The 18,262-nt window shown below is 36.8% G+C and overlaps 1 protein-coding gene and 1 long non-coding RNA gene across 6 annotated transcripts in view; both read left to right on the top strand.

The window, feature by feature from the left end:
• Nucleotides 1-18,262, top strand: part of LOC109621712 (uncharacterized) — a 438,995-nt gene that overhangs the window by 272,896 nt on the left and 147,837 nt on the right. The gene's annotated exons all lie outside the window — the stretch shown is intronic.
• LOC134287514 (uncharacterized) lies at nucleotides 8,358-9,113 on the top strand. The gene is made up of 2 exons (XR_009997355.1): nucleotides 8,358-8,478; nucleotides 9,081-9,113. It is a non-coding gene; the product is annotated as an uncharacterized LOC134287514 (long non-coding RNA).

Here is an 18,262-nt window from a genome sequence, read left to right on the forward strand (position 1 = left end):
ACGGGCGGACTGGCAATTATGGGTTTCGTCTGAATTGGACCGGTTATTTTGGCGAATGGAAGCCAAAATATGCTCATAAATCAACGCAAACGAACGCCAATTTACGGATTATGTTCCTAGCATGGCATCAAACGGCTTTTATGTTTCAAATATGGCTTTTGCTACAGTGGCTGCTGGTTGTGATTTATTCAACCTTAATATTTATGAAAAATGTATCCAATCTTGACCTTTTTGAGTCTGTGGGTTGATTTTTTTTAACTATTTAGGAAAATTGATTATATCTTGATTTACGGGAATGTAAACATGTGAAAACAATTTCTAAAGGTCAACGTCTCTTCTATTTGTAAATTCATAAATTATGACATATTGATTGTATCACAAAAAAACAAAGTTCGATCATTTTGCCGAATGCTATGCAACTTAACCTTCCTTTTGCATCAGGTTGGCAGCAGCCCGCTGTGGAAGTGTACGGTTTGGGTCAAAAATGACCCTAATGCCAAAGGAGGGTTAATGTCATCTTATCGACCCGTTCGGTTTGGTCGAAAGATAAATATTAATCAAAGTTGAGGTCCAGTTGTGTCATGGAGATGACTCCAAGCTACTCACTGAGGTCAAACAAAGTTGTTTTTGAACTTCCAGCATCCATGAGCCTCACAAACGTAAAAAGAACAACCAATGATAGTTTTTAAACTATTTTTTTTTAACTTCCTTACATGAAAGAAAACAGCTTGTCAGCGAAATAAGGAATTATTTCATAGAGACATAACTCATCTGCGTAAATAAAATATTTCAGAAATTCTTCTAAAAAGTTGTTCCGGGATTTCATCAGAAAAATATTTAAGGATTATCCCATAAAATTCAATTGAAACTCCTCTATAAGCTTTTCGAAAAAATCTATCAGAGTTTAATTCGGAAATTTTCACCGATGATTTCTTCTGTTTCTCGTGGGTATCTTTGGAAATCATCACAAAATCCGCCAGGCTTCAGAATTCCTCTAGGAAATCTTCAGAAAATCTTTTAAAATTTTATGGAGATTTCTCAGAGAAATCTTCTGAAATGTTTCCATACATTCCTTCGAAAAATTTGTTACGTTTAGAATTTTCTTCAAATTTTTCTTGAGAGTACCCTGAAATTAAGTTAGGATTTCTATAAAACCTTCCCTGGATTCCTTACGATATTGCTAAATTTTATTAGAAAATCCTTTCGTTCCTCTAAAAAGCTTTCATGGATTTTCTTAAAAAAAATCCGTTTTCCCAGGATTCCGTACGAGAATTCTTTCAGGAAACCATTCTATAAGAAAATCAAAGGTCCTTCCAGAAATTTTTCCAAGATATTTTCATTGTAAAATCTTACACAGACTCCTTAAAAAAAATCTTATAAAGTTTCCTTTAGAAATTTTTTCAAGGATTCCTTGAGAAATTTCGCTGGCGATTACTTGAAAAAAATCCTTATGAGATTCCTTCATAAATTTGTTCAAGGGTTCCAAGTCCAAGGAACTCTTCCATAAATTTCTTCCAAAATTAATTCATGGGTTCCTTCAAAAATTCACCAAAGTATTTGATCCCAAAACCATTCGTAGTTATTGGTGCATTTCTGCAGGAGTTCATACAGAGATTCCTTCAGGATTTCCTCGCGATATTCCTCCATGTGTTAACCCAGAAACTCATGCGGCATTTCTTCTAAGGATAATTCTTTGTATTTCGCCTTGAATACTTAAAAAAAATCAATAATATTTCCTAGGAATTTCTACGCACATTGTTTTAGAAACATCTCAAGAGTTTTTTTTTTTTTCAAGGGATTTTTGCAGATACTTATCAATGCATGTGTCCCGCTATTCTAACATGATTTTTTTAGAATTTTTTTCTAGAATTTCCACCAAGGGTTTCCTGAGAAATTTCTTCAGGTATTTCTCCAGTCCTTAGGATTCCTTCAAGAATTTCCTAGGGTTTTTCTTCGGATATCCCTCCAGAGATTCAGTCAAAAGCACTTCCTAAGATTTCTACAGGGATTCTAAGAATTGGTAAGAAACTGCTCTTCTTCTGGGATGTCTTTAAAGATCCTTGCAAAAATTTTTCCCTCCTGGAATTTTTCAGAAATTCTTATGCACATAAATTACTGAAGGGTTATTCAAGGAATCCCGAACGAATTTCTAATAAATCCCTAGAGAAACATTGCAATTAATTCCAAGGAAAAAATGTCTCAGAAATCACTGGAGAGATTCCTGAAAAATCTGTAGAGGCAGAAATTGTTCAAAAAAAATCTGCAGCAATCGCAAACAAATGTCCTGTGGAATTTTGGAAGGAATCCTTCAATAAGTTCTTATAGGTCTCTGAGTGGTTTCATAAAGAAATCCTTAGAAGGACTGGTAGAGATAATTCTAAAGAAATTCTGAAGGGTTTGCTGCGCGAAGGAAAAAAAGAATTTTGAAGGATTCTTTGACATTATACCTAGAAGAAGTGGAAACCCCCATTTTCAAGTATTCATAGAAAAACATCTTGAAAAATTCCTTAAAATTTCTAAGGAAAAGATTCTTGGAGTAATTTCTGCATAAATTGTTGATAGAATTTTCAGGAAAAAAAATCTGAAAGTAATCCTGAAGAAAGGTGTGGGTAAGTCCAAAGCAATTCCTGGAGGAATACTTGAAAGAACTAATAGAGAAACCCCTGGAGGAACTTTCAGATGAACTTGCTGAGAATTTATAAGAGAATGTCGAAGAAAAAACTCCCGAAAGAATTCCTGAATAAATAAAGTAATACCTGAAAGAACCTCTGTAGAAATTCAAACAATAAATTATAGAAAAGTTTTTGGAAAAAAATTCTGAATTTCTAAACGAAAACCTTGAAGGAAAACCCTAGGGGAATTTCTTAAAGAACCTCTGAATCTTTTTGATTTTTTTCAGTAAGTTAGAACCTTCTGAATCTTTGTGATTTTTTTTGGAGTAAACGTTAAGAGGAATTTTCGGAGAAATTGATTTAAAAAAAAAACTTCTTAGGATTCCTCCGAAATTTTTTAAAGAAATACATAAGAAACTCTTGGAAAAATCCCTGGAGATTTTTTCGTCGAAATCAATGGGCAGGGATGGATTCTGAAGGGATACCAAGAGAAACCTTTAGATGTAGTTATGCTAGAATCATTCTAAGCAATCTTGAGAAAATTGTCTGTCTGTAATAATTCCATTTATTTTTTTTTTGATAATTACTCAAAGATTCCCCAAGGATAGGGGTTCTGCAACTTGGAAGCCTTGGGTGCGGTCCAAATCCGAGCTATCGAAATAAAATAGTTGTTGCTTGCAGTTTGGATTTTCAGTTAGATTGAAATTCATAAAAAAAAATGGAAATATGTAGCAAGAATCACAAAAAAATAACAAATAGAGGCATGAATCCAACGAATGTTCGGTAATCTCCACTTTAATATATTTTTTTTTATTGAGACTATTTCACAGGAGCTGAAAGAAATGTGTCCTTCCTGTTCAGTTTTACTTTAAGAATTTATTCACATTTTTAATTTTAATATGTTTTGAAATTTCACCTAGTGTTTCAAGAGCATCCTCAATGTTAAAATTGTAAGCCTTGATATAATTTCTGAGTATATTATTAGAGATTTTTCTGGAAAAATCCTTGCAGATATTTTTTGAACGAATCCATGGTAGACTCCTTAGAATCTTAGGAATCCTTAGAAGTTTTTTTGGAGGAATTACTGGAGGTATTTCTGAAGAACCCCAAAAAAATCTTTCTATAAGAATCTTTGGAGAATTTTTGGAGAAATTTTTGGAGGAATATCTCGAGGATTTTTTCTAAGAAACCCTGAAAGAGTTTCTGATGAAACCAGTGGAATTTCTACACAAATTCCTGTGAGATTTTCTAAAATCTGGGAAGAGAAATTCCTTCATGAATTTCTTAATAATTATCTAGAAATAATTTTTCAAAATATTTCTTGTGTAACTGGCATTTTTATGAAGATTTTCAGGATTCTTCCGTGGAAAATCCTGTAGGAATTTCCGAAAGAGATACCAATAGTTCTCAGAAAATTCATAGAAGGTTTTTCAGGAAAATAATTAGGAAAATGTGTGAGGAAACTATGAAAAGGTATTCATGAAAGATTTTCTAAATTAATTCCTCAAGAAATATCTGAATGACTTCTTGAAAAAAAAAACTCCTGAAGGAAATTCTGAAGAAATCTCAAGATGTTATTCCGGAAAAATCTCAAAAGAAAAATTGCGAGAAATCTCTATAGGAATTTATGTCATAATTTTTGAAATATATTTCAGAGAAATTATTTTGGATTCCAAATGGATTGCTTGAAATTTTTCCGAATGGATTGTAAATTTTCTGAAATTTCTGAAGCAATCACCGAAGGCAATTCAATAGAAAATGGCTTTCCCAAGTTACCGAAAAAATACAAAGCAATTTCTGAAAAAATAAATGCAAAGATTTTAGGGAATTTTTTGGAGAAATGTCTAGAGGAATTTCGAATGGAATCCAACATTTTGTTGGATGTTTTCTAAGAAACCCTGAAAGAGTTACTGGTGAAACCAGTGGAATTTTCAAAGAAATTCCTGGAACTTTTTCTGAATTCGGGAAAGAGAAATTCCTTGATGAATAAATATTTCTTGAAAAATCTTTGGTGCATCTTCTAAAGGATTGTTATGAAGATTTTCGGGATTCTCCCTTAAAAAAAACACGAACTTTCCTAAACAGAAAGCAGTTTGAAAATTTCTAATTGATTGATTGATTTATCTTTATTATAGAGACTTTCAGCCTTTGGCTGGTTCTTCTTCAAAAAAATTCTAAAAAAATCATGGAATCTAGGAAAATCAGTTTCTAGAGAAATTTCTGGGTGAAACTCTTGAGAAATTTCCGAATGAGTCTACTGGTCAATATGCGAAGCAATCCATGGAAGATTTTTAAAATGAGTTCCTCTAGAAATATCCTAAGGACTTTCTGAAAAAAGTCCTGAAGGCAATTGTAAAGAAATCCCTAAATAATATTCTGAAAGAATCCGAAAAGTTCACAAGAAATCCCTGGAGGGATGCCTGTCAGAATTTTTGAAATAAAGGGTGACGAAGGGCATCATCGGCAGGTTTGTTCTCTTCGTCGTGGGGGGTTTTGTGGGACAAACTGCCTGAAAATTGAGCATATAACTTAGCTTGGTTGGGAAAGATTTGAGGCCAACTCTGAGTTCAACAGGTTTCTAAAAACCCCCCATGGCGAAGGACAAAACTGCCGAAAAAACGTAAATTCCCCTATTTTAGTGAAATTTTAAAGTAATCCTTGAAATATCATTTCATGAGAAGATTCTGAATTTTCAAATGTTTGTAGGAATAACTGAAGGAATTTCTGAAGAAAATGTCATGTGGCGGAATACCTGTACAAATTGCATAAGTAATCGCTGGAATTACTCCAGATTCCTAAAAAAATTAAGAGCGATTTCGGAGAAAATCCATAAAAACTTTTCTAGGAAAATCTTTGGCTTAATTTCTAGAGTAATTTTGGAAGGAATCCAGTGAAGATTATTTGAATGGAATAGTTAGAGAGCTTTGTAGAGTATTAACTCCGAAAACATGAAGTGTTTCAAAAAAGAGTTATTGGAGAACTTTCTTAAAGTCTTGGAGGAGGAGTTATTGGAGAGAATTTTCAAAATCACTAAAATATTATAAATATTTTCTTCACTGCATTGAATTTCTGAAGGAACCCGCAGAGGAATTGCTTAGTAAATGTTTGGAAGATTATCTGAAGGAACGGTTGGAGAAATTTCTAGCGGAATCTGTATAGAAAGTTTAGTTTAAATCTGTGAAGGAATTTTTGAAGCCACCCATGAAGGATTTTCTAAAAGAATCCTTCGATCAAAACCTTGCAAAAATTTATAGAGGAATTCTCTAACTAATTTATGACGATATCCCTAGAAAACTTCTTGAAAGCTGTTCTGGGTCAATAACTGAAAAAATACCTGCATGACTTTTAAAGGAATTCATGGAGGAATTTCTGACATGAGAAGCATTAACGTATTGTGGATAAACGTTCAAAATTTCATTCAATTCGGTTCACGGGTTTCTGAGATATGACATTTCAAAAATTAGTTGTCTAAAAATAGTGTTTTACCAGAACGATTCTAACTTCGCGAAAGATTAACCAATCGAGCTCAAATTTGTACCAATCATGCACATCCTCTCCTCTTCTTGGCGTAACGTCCTCACTGGGACAAAGCCTGCTTCTCAGCTTATTCAAGAATCCCCACAGTTTTTAACTGAGAGCTTCCTCTGCCAATGACCATTTTGCATGTGTATATCGTGTGGCAGGCACGAAGATACTCTATGCCCAAGGAAGTCAAGGAAATTTCCTTTACGAAAAGATCCTGGACCGACCGGGAATCGAACCCGTCACCCTCAGCATGGTCATGCTGAATACCCGTGCGTTTACCGCCTCGGCTATATGGGCCCTAAATCATGCACATATAATAGGTGAATAAACAGTCTAAATTTGAGAATTTTTGATGCGCTCTATGAAAAGTTACAGCATTTTGAACATTTTTGTGAGAGAAAATAAGTTGCCTATCCCAAACATTTTTAACATCTCCTGTACATACTTTAGGTACAGGATCTTTATGATATTCTAACTGGTAATAGGGGAAATTGTGTATTTTCGGCAGTTTTGTTCTCTTCGTCAGGGGAGGTTTTTTAAAAGCTGTTGAACTCAGAGTTGGTCTCAAATCCTTCCCAACCAAGCTGAATTTTACGCCCAAGTTTCAGGAAAATTTGCCGACAAAAACCCATCATGACGAAGAGAACAAACCTGCCGATAATACCCATTGTCACCCTACATCCTTCTTTCAATCATAGGCTACCCTTCCTAGTTTCAATTAATCGGACGCATAACTATCATGCCATGTTTTCCCGTCCAAAATTTCATTTCCTTTTTTATATGCAAAATAGATCAACTAGGTCTGATTTCTTTGCAAAAAAAACGACAATAAAAAATCAGTCTGACGCTTTTGTCACCTGTTGTCATCGCAAATCTAATAAAGACACAACAATAATCTACACCAATTTAACAGTTGATGTCAATAGTTTTACCTCCATCATCCATTTTAGCTTTATTTCTTCTTCTTCTTCTTCTTCTTATTTCTGGCGAGCCGACACCATTCGGCATCAGCTCTAGTTTAACGTCCGCCTATTTCTGGTACTAAGCCTAAACACGGACGGTCAGGGAGACATCCACACACACCTGACACCTAGGGGCGGGACAGCTCTAATATTAATTAGCGGTATTAGGCAGTATTAGGAATATTAATCCCAGAGAGAATCAATTTTTGAACAAAGTAATCCATGAACTGGATTGATGCCAAATGTCAAAATTATGAAATGCGTGATTTCATCGCTCTGATGTCGAATCTGTATGTATGAATGTCGTCAGCAAAATAAATGGAATTCGGCTGCATATTATTTATATTTTAGTGTTTCTCACTTCTGCAGCAACGATTCTGGACATATCGCTGGCGGACACGATCACCAAACTGTGGTGCATTGCAACTTATTCTATGTCCCAAAAGATTGAACCTATGATCTCCGCACAAATCATTCCAACTGATGCATTATCAAGAATCTATCTGCCAATGGTCCACGCGAGAGAGGGTGGAGTGGTTTGATCCAGAGAAAGACTACGTGATTTATGGACAGTATCAACTAGTTTAGCCCAACGACCCAACGATCTAGCTATGGTATCTAGGCTGAAATCGGCATTGGAGTGCAATATGTCATAACGCCCGTCTGTTAATGCATATTTTTCTCCATTCTGGGTTTTAATCAGCTTACGCGGCCGTCTCAGGGAAATCTTTTGCGTGAGCTCGATTAGCAAACATTAAACAACGCACTTTCATCTGCCCAATGGAAGTATCACTACGCAGTTTACAATTCAATTCAATTTGTCTTTAATATTTATTCAGTATATCTGCATTTGCAATAGCAGTGTTACAAAGCTAGTACAGTACAGTACAGAGACGTTCCTTTGGGACCAGCATTGAAACCACATTATCCTCCTGATAAAACCCCTTTTAGATTTTTGCTTTCCGTTCAGCGACATAGGCTTCCAAAAGTCATCTGTCCGGTAGTCTATATAAAGATCACGCTATTTTCACAGCTAAAGAAAACCAGCAGAAATTGAAATGTTTAAATAAATAGGTTAATTTAAGGAAATCCACAAACAAACCGTATTTCCTAAGACCTCTCGTTTTCGTGACAGTTGGTTGTTGTATGAGAAGTCATGACATACTACAAAAATTTCGTTCCAATTTTGGCTGAGTATTAGGAATCTAATATTTATTAGAGAGTATTAGCACAGGTATTAAGAGCTGTCCCGCCCCTAGCCTGACACCCTACATATCGAACCCATCAACACATGGGCCGGGACCTACGGCTTTACTTCCTATCCGAGGGAAGGCGTGATCAGATATTTTTGTCTCAGAAATACCGACGGCGTCGACTAGGTGTTACAAAAATAAAAGAAATTAATTATTACAAAGGATTAACACCTCACGATACACAGAACCTTACATATGCACAAATTAGGAACATCACAAATTGACGCAGCACAACACATAACATATATGTGCCCTGTTATCCAGATGGATAACATCCTCCGATCACAGGATGACGAGGTTTCATGTATTGATTTGGGTCCATCAGTCATCCTGGAATTGTATTTTATTTGGCAGTTTGCCTTTTAGTTCACAGCATTTGTTGCTGTGTTCATAGCTTGGTTTTGTCTAGGAAAACTAATCCTAATCGGGCACCCGTTTCGGGTTTTACCTCTAGAGTTCTGTGACTTGAAGTCTGTGCCAGGGAAAGGTTTACGTCTCTAGTACTTAATTGCGGCCCGAAATGACCTGAATGTTGGCAATCGAAGTAGGATTGCACTTCATGGGCCACTATTCTGCCAGAACCCTATAAATGTATATTAAAACTCGGGGAATATTTACAAGTAAAAATAAAACATATAACACAAAGAACGCACGAATATAGAATTTATAACACATTTAACAATTATTCTGTCTTATAATTGTAACAAATATTTATACCCGTAACATAGGATTGAACCTAGACCGACTGGGGTGAGAGGCAACCACGCTTACCACTACACCACCGACGCCGCTTATTTCTTCTTCTACGCAACCTTATGTTATCAGTCATTTATTAATTTTACGAACAGTGATGCTGTGCGACGCCGGCTTTGTTATATTTGTTGGTGAAATTCGTTAATGCATGGCTTAGGCGATGAACATGAACAATAGCTACAAGCCGATCCAAAAACTACGTAGACTCAAATGGAAAAAAGGGTTGCACATTTGTTGGCTGGTCTGATGAGGCCGAAAATGAGTCTACATAGCTTGTTGACGACAGCACTCAAATGCAAATCTACATTGGAACACGTTAGTCAACTGAGGACCGAAAACACGCTATCAAATTATCAAAGACGGTCGTTATTTTATCAATATCATCAACTGATTACTAATAAACCGCAAACTGCAACTACTTGAAGAAGAAAAATGTGTTTCATTTCTCTCAACTAGTTGACCGAGTTGGTCAAAGTTAGTTCACCTCTACGACACATATCCTGCTAATCCTCATCCGAATGCGTATACTTATGTTGTTGCATCCTGTAGTTACAACTTTTAAGTTGGAAAATATACACTAGAGTGACATTTTATTTCTCCCTCCTTATGCCAACATTCGAATGTACCCTATGAAGGAAAAAAACCCTCAAAGTTCACATAGCGCTCTGTGAACTCGCAGTCAGTAGTGCACGGGGATGATCGTTATTGGTGTCCCTGTCTACTTTGCTCATCCCACCCCACGAAAGTCTATTCTGGGCTAGTCCGGCGGATGGTGTGTGGATAAACATAGTAATAAAGTTCATGTTGTCGTCGTCGTTGCATGGGAGCCAGTTACAACTGGACAATTTTACTTCAGCCAAGGTTCCGCACCCAAGGTATTGCACAGATTAAAATACATATAATTGTGAATTTTTATTTTTAGCACTGCTTCTCAGCAGGCTTGTCCGCACTGAGTGCATGAAAATTCTGCTCTTTGGATTTACACCATCAAGCACTTAATGAATTAGAAATCTTTTCATCTTATCAGATAGAAAGATGTTGAAATATTGTAAATGTCATTTCGAACTGTCAAAAAACCGCACCGCAGCGCCGCACGGGCCGTTCAAAGTGAAATTCACTAGAGTGTTTCACCCAGGTGAAAATCTCTTTGCGCGCTCCGTGTGGCTCTGCGGTGCGGTTTTTTGACAGTTCGAAATGACATTTACAATATTTCAACATCCTTCTATCTGATAAGATGAAAAGATTTCTAATTTATGATGTGCTTGATGGTGTAAATCCAAAGAGCAGAATTTTCATGCGCTCAGTGCGGACAAGCCTGCTTCTCAGCATAGTGTTCTACACAGTAAAACCGCTCAGCACTAAAATGTGTAAGCCCTACTCATAAGTGCATAATTTCCAGACCACACAAAAATGTGTTACAGTTACACATTTTCGAAAACAGCTCGTACACTCGTCTAGATGCGAAATGTCGATATTTTTTTTTGTTTCCAAGGTCACTAGTAAACCTAGCTAGATTGCTGTACAAAATTTTTTGCGAATTTAACGATTTTGCTGACACAGGAGCTGATTTTGTGAATGTGCAAGGGTTACACATTTTTGGTGTAGTCTGGAAATTATGCACTTTTGTGCTGAGCGGCGTTAGCGTGTATGTGCGGTTATCAAGAGAGTCTATGCCCAAAAAAGTCAAGCAATTTTTTTATAAAACTGATCAAGAATAGAACCTAGACAATCTTAGCATAGTCCTGGTGAACCAACGTCTCGATTTTATTTTTTTAACTGTGTATCAAAGCACACAGTGCATCATCTGACCGCTTCGCAGTGTGCGTGCATGCATGTAGGTTATACGTTGTTTTCACAGTTGGGCAATACCATAATGGTTCAAACACATTGCACTGACCCACCAGCAACCATCGCATCGTCATCGTCGTCGTTGTCGTATGCCATATGTAATAACGCTCCAACATGACACCAACTGGGAACGCCGTCGTCGTCGTCGTTGTCGTCGTCACTGGTTTTCAAGGAAAACTTTTATTTTCTTTTAGTTGCAGTAACTTTGGAGTGCCCCACTAGGGGTGTAACTACGACGTCCATCTCGCCGCATCTAGTTCAGCATGTTGCACAGTTATTTGTCTTGTTTCTTTACTTTCCGAATCCACTGCACTGGTTGGTTCTTATCGTGGTGGTGTCCAAGCTCAGCACGATACACTGTGCTGTCGGTTCCTTAACTCGAGGGTCGGAATGGATACCATGTTTGGTGTAAGCGGGGCCATATATGTACGGATCAACCCGCATGTTGCAATCATGTCACGGTGAAGCAAGTGGAGGTGGCTCGAGACTGAGCAATCAGGCAAACGGAATCTCGAAAATGTATAGGTATTTTTTTTTTTTATTCGCACGAAATATCAATTTTCATATCACATTGTAATGGCATTGCCTCTTTCCCATTGTCCGGGGCTACCGACACGTTTCACATACATGTCTGGGGAGCATTTTTTTTTATTGGACCAAGTCGTGCTTCTGCTATAGACGTGTCTTTAGGCAAACTGACCATAAAAGCATTTCAATCTCATATCGATTGCTATTATAGATTTCTTCACATTTTTTTTGGGAATAACTTGTTGCACAACGATGTCTATTATTTCTTATCAATTAAATTGAATGTAAATTATTCAATATAAAGGACACTTCGTTTTTACTCCTGCATTAAGCATATTTTAAACTTATGCAAAAACTATATTTCACAGGATTTTGTCAAACGACTACTTTTCCTACATGAGACGTTTTAGACTTTACACAGCCAGATGGAACGTGCCCAACCAAAATGGATGGGAAATTTGTTTGAAGAGAAGCGAAATCAATGCAATTCCGGCTGTGTTTGGCCTCCTGTCTGACATTTGTCGTAGCCATATGGACATCACCGGCAGGCGGTATAACAGACGGTACCACATCGGAGCACGCAGACTGTCGAAGACGACGAAACCTGCGATGACGAGGAAGACGACGAAGACGTGAGGCCGTGCCGATCGGAGAGTAAACATGAAAACGAAATTGAATTCAATTGAAAATAATAGTTGGTGAATATTGATTCGGAATGTGATTTTAACACGGGCAAACGAGAAAAATATGTCTTGCTGCATCCAGTTACTTTTACACATTTTCGACAAATAACGTGTATCTCATTTCGATATTGAACTTAACATTAATCTTGAAGCATCCGTGAATGACTACGGAGCATCCATGAATTCCTTCAAGAACTGAAGAGAAATCTTCAGAAACTTCAACTTGGGATTCTCCTTAACTTCCATCTGGAGATTCTTCTAGGAACTCTACCTGTGGATTACATCAGAAATGCCAGCTAAACATTCCTCTAGGAATTCATTCTGTGGATTCCTACAGAAATTTTGTCTGAGTATTCCTCATGAAGTTCATCAGGAAATCCTTCATGAGACTAATCTGGAATCCAGGAACTCGATCAAGGGTTTTCTACAAGAACTCCTGAAGGCTTCTTCGATGGAACTTCTGGAGCATTCCTAAGCAAAGCTCCTGGTAGATTGTCATAAAGAACTGTTGAAGGATTCCTAGAAAAGCAAGATTCTAAGCAGAAATTTGAAGGAATCCTAAGGAATTCTAGGAGAGTTTTCAAAAGGAGGGCTCCCAGAGGGAACTTCTGTAGGATTTCCAAAAGACTCTTGAGAAGATTTTCCGAAGGTACCCCTGGATGATTTCTAAAAGTAAATCCAGGCGAATTCCAGAAAGATGCTCTTCGAGCTTTCCACAATGCAGTTCTGGAGGCATCGCAGAAGAAACTATCGAAGAAAAACAGCAAGAAATCCTGAAGAAATTCCAAAAACGTTTGTTTTCAGAGGGAGAATCCAAGATCGAAGTTCCAGAAGAAACTGTTACCGGAATATCAAAAAAAAAACTTCTGATGTATTTCCAGAATAAAAATCTCCTGGAGAAATTTTTGGACTATTCCCAGTAAGATTTTCTGGGAAAATGATAGAAGAAACTCCTGATGAAATCCCAAAAAAAGAACTTTCGAATCTAGGAGAATTCCAAGAAGAAGCTCTTCGAGCTTTCCACAATGGAGTTCTGGAGGTATCGCAGAAGGAACTCTTGAAGAAAAACAGCAAGTAATCCTGAAGAAATTCCAAAAATGTTTCCAGAAGGAGACTCCAAGATCGAAGTTCCAGAAGAGACTGTTACCGGAACATCAAAAAAAAACTTCTGATGGATTTCCAGAATAAAAATCTCCTGGAGAAATATTTGGACAATTCCCAGTAAGATTTCCTGAAAAATGATAGAAGAAACTCCTGATGAAATCCCAAAAAAAGAAATCCCAGGAAGAATTTCTAGGGGAACCCCAGAAGGAACATCAGAAAAAATGCCAGAGGGATTTTAGAAAATAATCTTGGAAAAATTCCAGTAGGAATCTCTAAAGAAACCTTCGAAGGGATTTCAGAAAGAACGTCTGGGTGAATCTCAAAAGTAGCTCTTGGAGGAATTTCAAGGTTAAAACCCAGACTAGGTTCCTTTCGGCAATCGATCCAGCAACGAAATAGAGGTGTTGGCAGCAGTATATCCTCTCTGGAGCCACCAACTGTTGGTGTCAGCACAATCCTTCAAATTGGCAGAACGATTAGTTCCTCTTGCGGTGGGACTTGTTGCCGCGCTTCCCAAACTCTGTATTCGCGGCGCACCAACGTCTTGCAGGCTCGCTAAAACGAGTAGGAAAAGCGAGCTTGCAAGACGTTGGGGCACCGCGGAATTCATCTGGCATCCCTGCTGTACAGCGTGTAGTTGTGGATATTGATGCCACTATAATGCTTGAAAACGAGGCACGGTGTGCCAAAAACCGTTATTAACAAATAAAAATGTCCACCCAAATGGCACCAGGCATTCGAAAGATATACTATTCTAGTATCTCCTCTGAAAATTTGAAAATCTTTCATCGAGGGAAACTAAAGTTTTTGTGATTTAAAGATTTTGAGCCATTTGTATAGGATTTTCTCATATGAGTATATATGTGTGCACGGTATGCCTGAAACCGCTATTAACAAATAAAAATATTCACCATATTGACACCCGGCATTTGAAAGATGTACTATTTTAGCATCGCCTCAGAAAATTTAAAAATGTTTCATCGATGGAATCGAAAGTTTTTACTGTTTGAAGATTTATTTCTATTTTCATAGAATTACATAGCTCATATATCGGTCAATCGGTGGTTTTCATATCATGAACAAATAATATCACTGCTCGACAAAATTTTTAAAAAATTCGTATTATGGGATGAAAAAAAAGAACTGGGTTTTGGAACCCTAGAAGTGTCATAGTAAAGGAATTTTCGAAAAATATTGAAACGGGACATCGAAGTTTATGACCAAAGCTGAAATTTAGAAGTTTGGGTGCTCAATTGATATACGCATTGGGGTTTAGGTTCCCAAACCCTTATTCTTTTTTTTTCTCATCGCATACCGCGAACTAGTGTTGAACGGTGTAATGAGTTTCACAAATTCCAAAATTACAATATTCAAACTACTTCTTTGAAAATTGAATAACATTTCTTTGAGAGGAATGTAAATTACCGTTGTTTGAGAGGCTAATTAATATTCCATAGTTCTACATGCTGCTCGAATACAAATAAAAATGTTACACGCCGTGAGCGTTGATTACAAAAACTTTCAAAGAGTTTGGCATCCGTTTTTTAAGCACGTGATATGTTGATATCTTGCCGATGAATTTGAAAACGAGAGTTAAAGAGGATTCACAGCCCAAGGTTTTGGTATTCCTTGGAGGCTTTGTAAATCGTTGGTATGATGTTTAAGATATTGAAGCTCTATTCTATTCTATTCTAGCGTTTGCACAGCCAGTATTGAAAAGCATCCTGGAAATACCAAAATTTCTTCTGATATTTTCTTGTCAGCATTGATATTTGCAGCATATCAACAATGATGTGATACAAATATTAATTCGGCCAGGCCCACTGTGCAGACTAATGGGGTTGAAGATAATTCAAAAAATCACGGCAATCAGATTATACACTTATGAATGATATGATTAACGTAAGTTTTTGAATTTGATGTTAGAAGAAACGGGGACAACCGTACCAACCGTTTCGTTTTTATAGGTAAAAGGGATGGACAGATTCGTTGGGAGTGGCGTTGCTAAGAAGATTAATACACACTCCATCGCTGATGCTGCTTTCCTTGGGATGGGACACAAGTATTTGGTCTGTGTCCTGCCTCTAAAGGCTAGGCTTAAGCGCCTTTACTCGCTCTCTGAAATGAAACAAAGAAACAATCGTCCAACAAAAATGTGCCAGTGTAAGCACAACTTCAACAAACACAGAGAATATAAAAAAAATAAAAAAAAATAATAATTAGAAAGATCTCACCAGATTCGAAACAGTCATTAGATCCATGGTACAGATATGATTTTCACAATCCTAATCACAGCAGGCCTGATGTTTTTTGAGTTCCCGTCTGTATCTCCTTATATGACAACCTACCAAACATTGCAGCCAGTTTCCATGGTAACACAATTCCAGCTGCTGTCGGTTTCTCCAGCACAATACGTTTCTTCAATTTACGGTTGTTAGAAGGATGTCAATTGACCACATTTAGGTACAATATAGGCATCTGAACTCAATTTTCAAAAGTTGCCTGGCAATTTCAACACCAACTCAATTATAAATCATCACTTTTCAGACGTATACGCCTTTTTGGCCACTATAATTTTTCTCAACCGACGCACCATTACAAGCCACCAAGCCACCACAACTTTGTTCTCTCACGCATCTTCCTCCTGAACGCGCACTTTGCATCACGGGAAAGTTCTCCCTCAGACCCTGCCAGCCAAATAATCGCGATCTACTCGAATGGGAGCACTACGCTGGAAACCTTCAGTGACCCATGCCGAAACCTCACCAACGACGAGCTTTCGAACACGAAATAAAAACTGACCAAACCTTATCCGGCGCCTAGACCGGTACTAAAAACGTTCCTGATTACGAAACGCGTAGCATTTGGTCAATCGATCACAGCGGGTACGTCGCACAATCTCAGCTTTCCTAGTTCATTTGTGATTCAGGAACAATACACAAAACATGTCATTTTTTTTTCTAAAACCGGGTGCAGTTAGCGCAGCACCGTTCCAGGCACACCGTGCGCACATATTTACTCATAAAAGAAAATCCTACAGAAATGGCTCAAATTCTTCAAATCACAAAAACTTCAGTTTCCCTCGATGGAAGATTTTCAAATTTTCAGAGGAGATACTAGAATAGTATATCTTTCGAATGCCGGGTGCCATTTGGGTGGACATTTTTATTTGTTAATAACGGTTTTTGGCGCACCGTGGACATCTCGTACCAACCGCTCAGCATATCCTATGTAAGTATAAATGTCAAGTAGATACGTTGGGAGTGACATCGTTAAGAAAGTTTATGTCACTCCGTCCATGCTATAGAGTACAGACGACTGCCCGACAAATAAACTCGATTTCACCACATCAGTGCTTGAATCTGAGTAAATATGAAAAATACGAAAAGTTATCAGCGCTCGTTATCACTACAAAAGAACACGCAAAGGAAGCAAAGAAAAACCGAACCGACTGCGAGCGCTGTTTCTTTTTTTTTATTTATTTATTTATTTATTTATTTATTCAGTTTCGTCAAACAACGTAAAACAACTACTTCTACAACTACTACAATTACAATTACAATTACAATTACAATTACAATTACAATTACAATTACAATTACAATTACAATTACAATTACAATTACAATTACAATTACAATTACAATTACAATTACAATTACAATTACAATTACAATTACAATTACAATTACAATTACAATTACAATTACAATTACAATTACAATTACAATTACAAAATGATTTCAATATTGGAGGTATTTCAGGGTTCTCGGAAGAGATTCCGAGAGACTGTCTGGATATAGTGTTGTGGAAAATCTTGATTTTCTTGCTTTTTTTAGGAAGCCAACGAACAAAAACCTGCAGACATGATTTTTTGAGCAATGTGTGCAAGTATTTGTAGCAGATTTATAATAGATGTTTTAAGAGGGATTCTCAAAAGTACTGAAGTTTTTAGCGAAATTCCGAAAGTTTGGGCAACACTTCCTTTAAAGAGAAATTGTAGGCAAAAATTCTGTAATATTTTTGTAATAATTTCCTGGTAGAAGTGCTGAATATAAAATATATCGAATACAAGGATTTTTTACACCGATTAATCAAAATGGAAATTATTTTAATTTTGTTTTCGTGAAATTAAACAAGTTACTAATGACGAATTTTGTCACAGGTCCAAACCCCATGGCAGAGAATATTTGAAATTTAGCCTAAACTCATTATTTTAGCGAAACTCACCGTTCTTATCAACAATTTCAAATATTTGCGGAACAAAATTCGAAAAAGTAGTTTTTTACAGTTTCTAAAACTTTAAAAAATCTTACTTCTTTTCAAAAACTTCCCATAATATTCACAGTTAGAAAAAATCACCGACTTTGGTAATGTTTTATCGAAATCTCAACCGTTAAGTTTGTTTTACCGGAAAAAATCGGTAAAGATAGCAACTTTTACCGAAATTCGTTAGAGTTTGAAAGATAAACGATAACATTTAACCGAACCAGGGGAAAGCCTACGCTGTATACACAGTTAAAAAATATCACCGACTTCGGTAATGTTTTACCGAAATCTCAACCGTTAAGTTTGTTTTACAGGAAAAAATCGGTAAAGGTAGTAACTTTTACCGAAGTTCGTTGGAGTTTGACAGATAAACGATAACATTTTACCGAAAATTGTTATTTTTCTACAGAACTTTGGTAAAAATCCATTACCAAACGCTCAGCGGTTGAGATTTCGGTAAAATTTACCGAACGCGATTAGCTGTGTACGGTTGAAGAGGGCCTAAGAGCACTCAATGTCTAGTGATCCTCAAGCCCAATTTTAACTGCTCGTATTGCAACACCTGCACGGAAACAAATCTGATCCTGTTTTTATGATTCGCAAATCATAAAACATAAAGATATTTCATTTTATGAAATCATGATCACGAATCATAATTTTATAATCTGAGCAACTAATATCATGATTCGATGCAACCATTTTTATGAGCTTGAACTCATGGAAAT

Source organism: Aedes albopictus, chromosome 2 (genome assembly GCF_035046485.1).
Source record: "Aedes albopictus strain Foshan chromosome 2, AalbF5, whole genome shotgun sequence".
Taxonomy (NCBI): domain Eukaryota; kingdom Metazoa; phylum Arthropoda; class Insecta; order Diptera; family Culicidae; genus Aedes; species Aedes albopictus.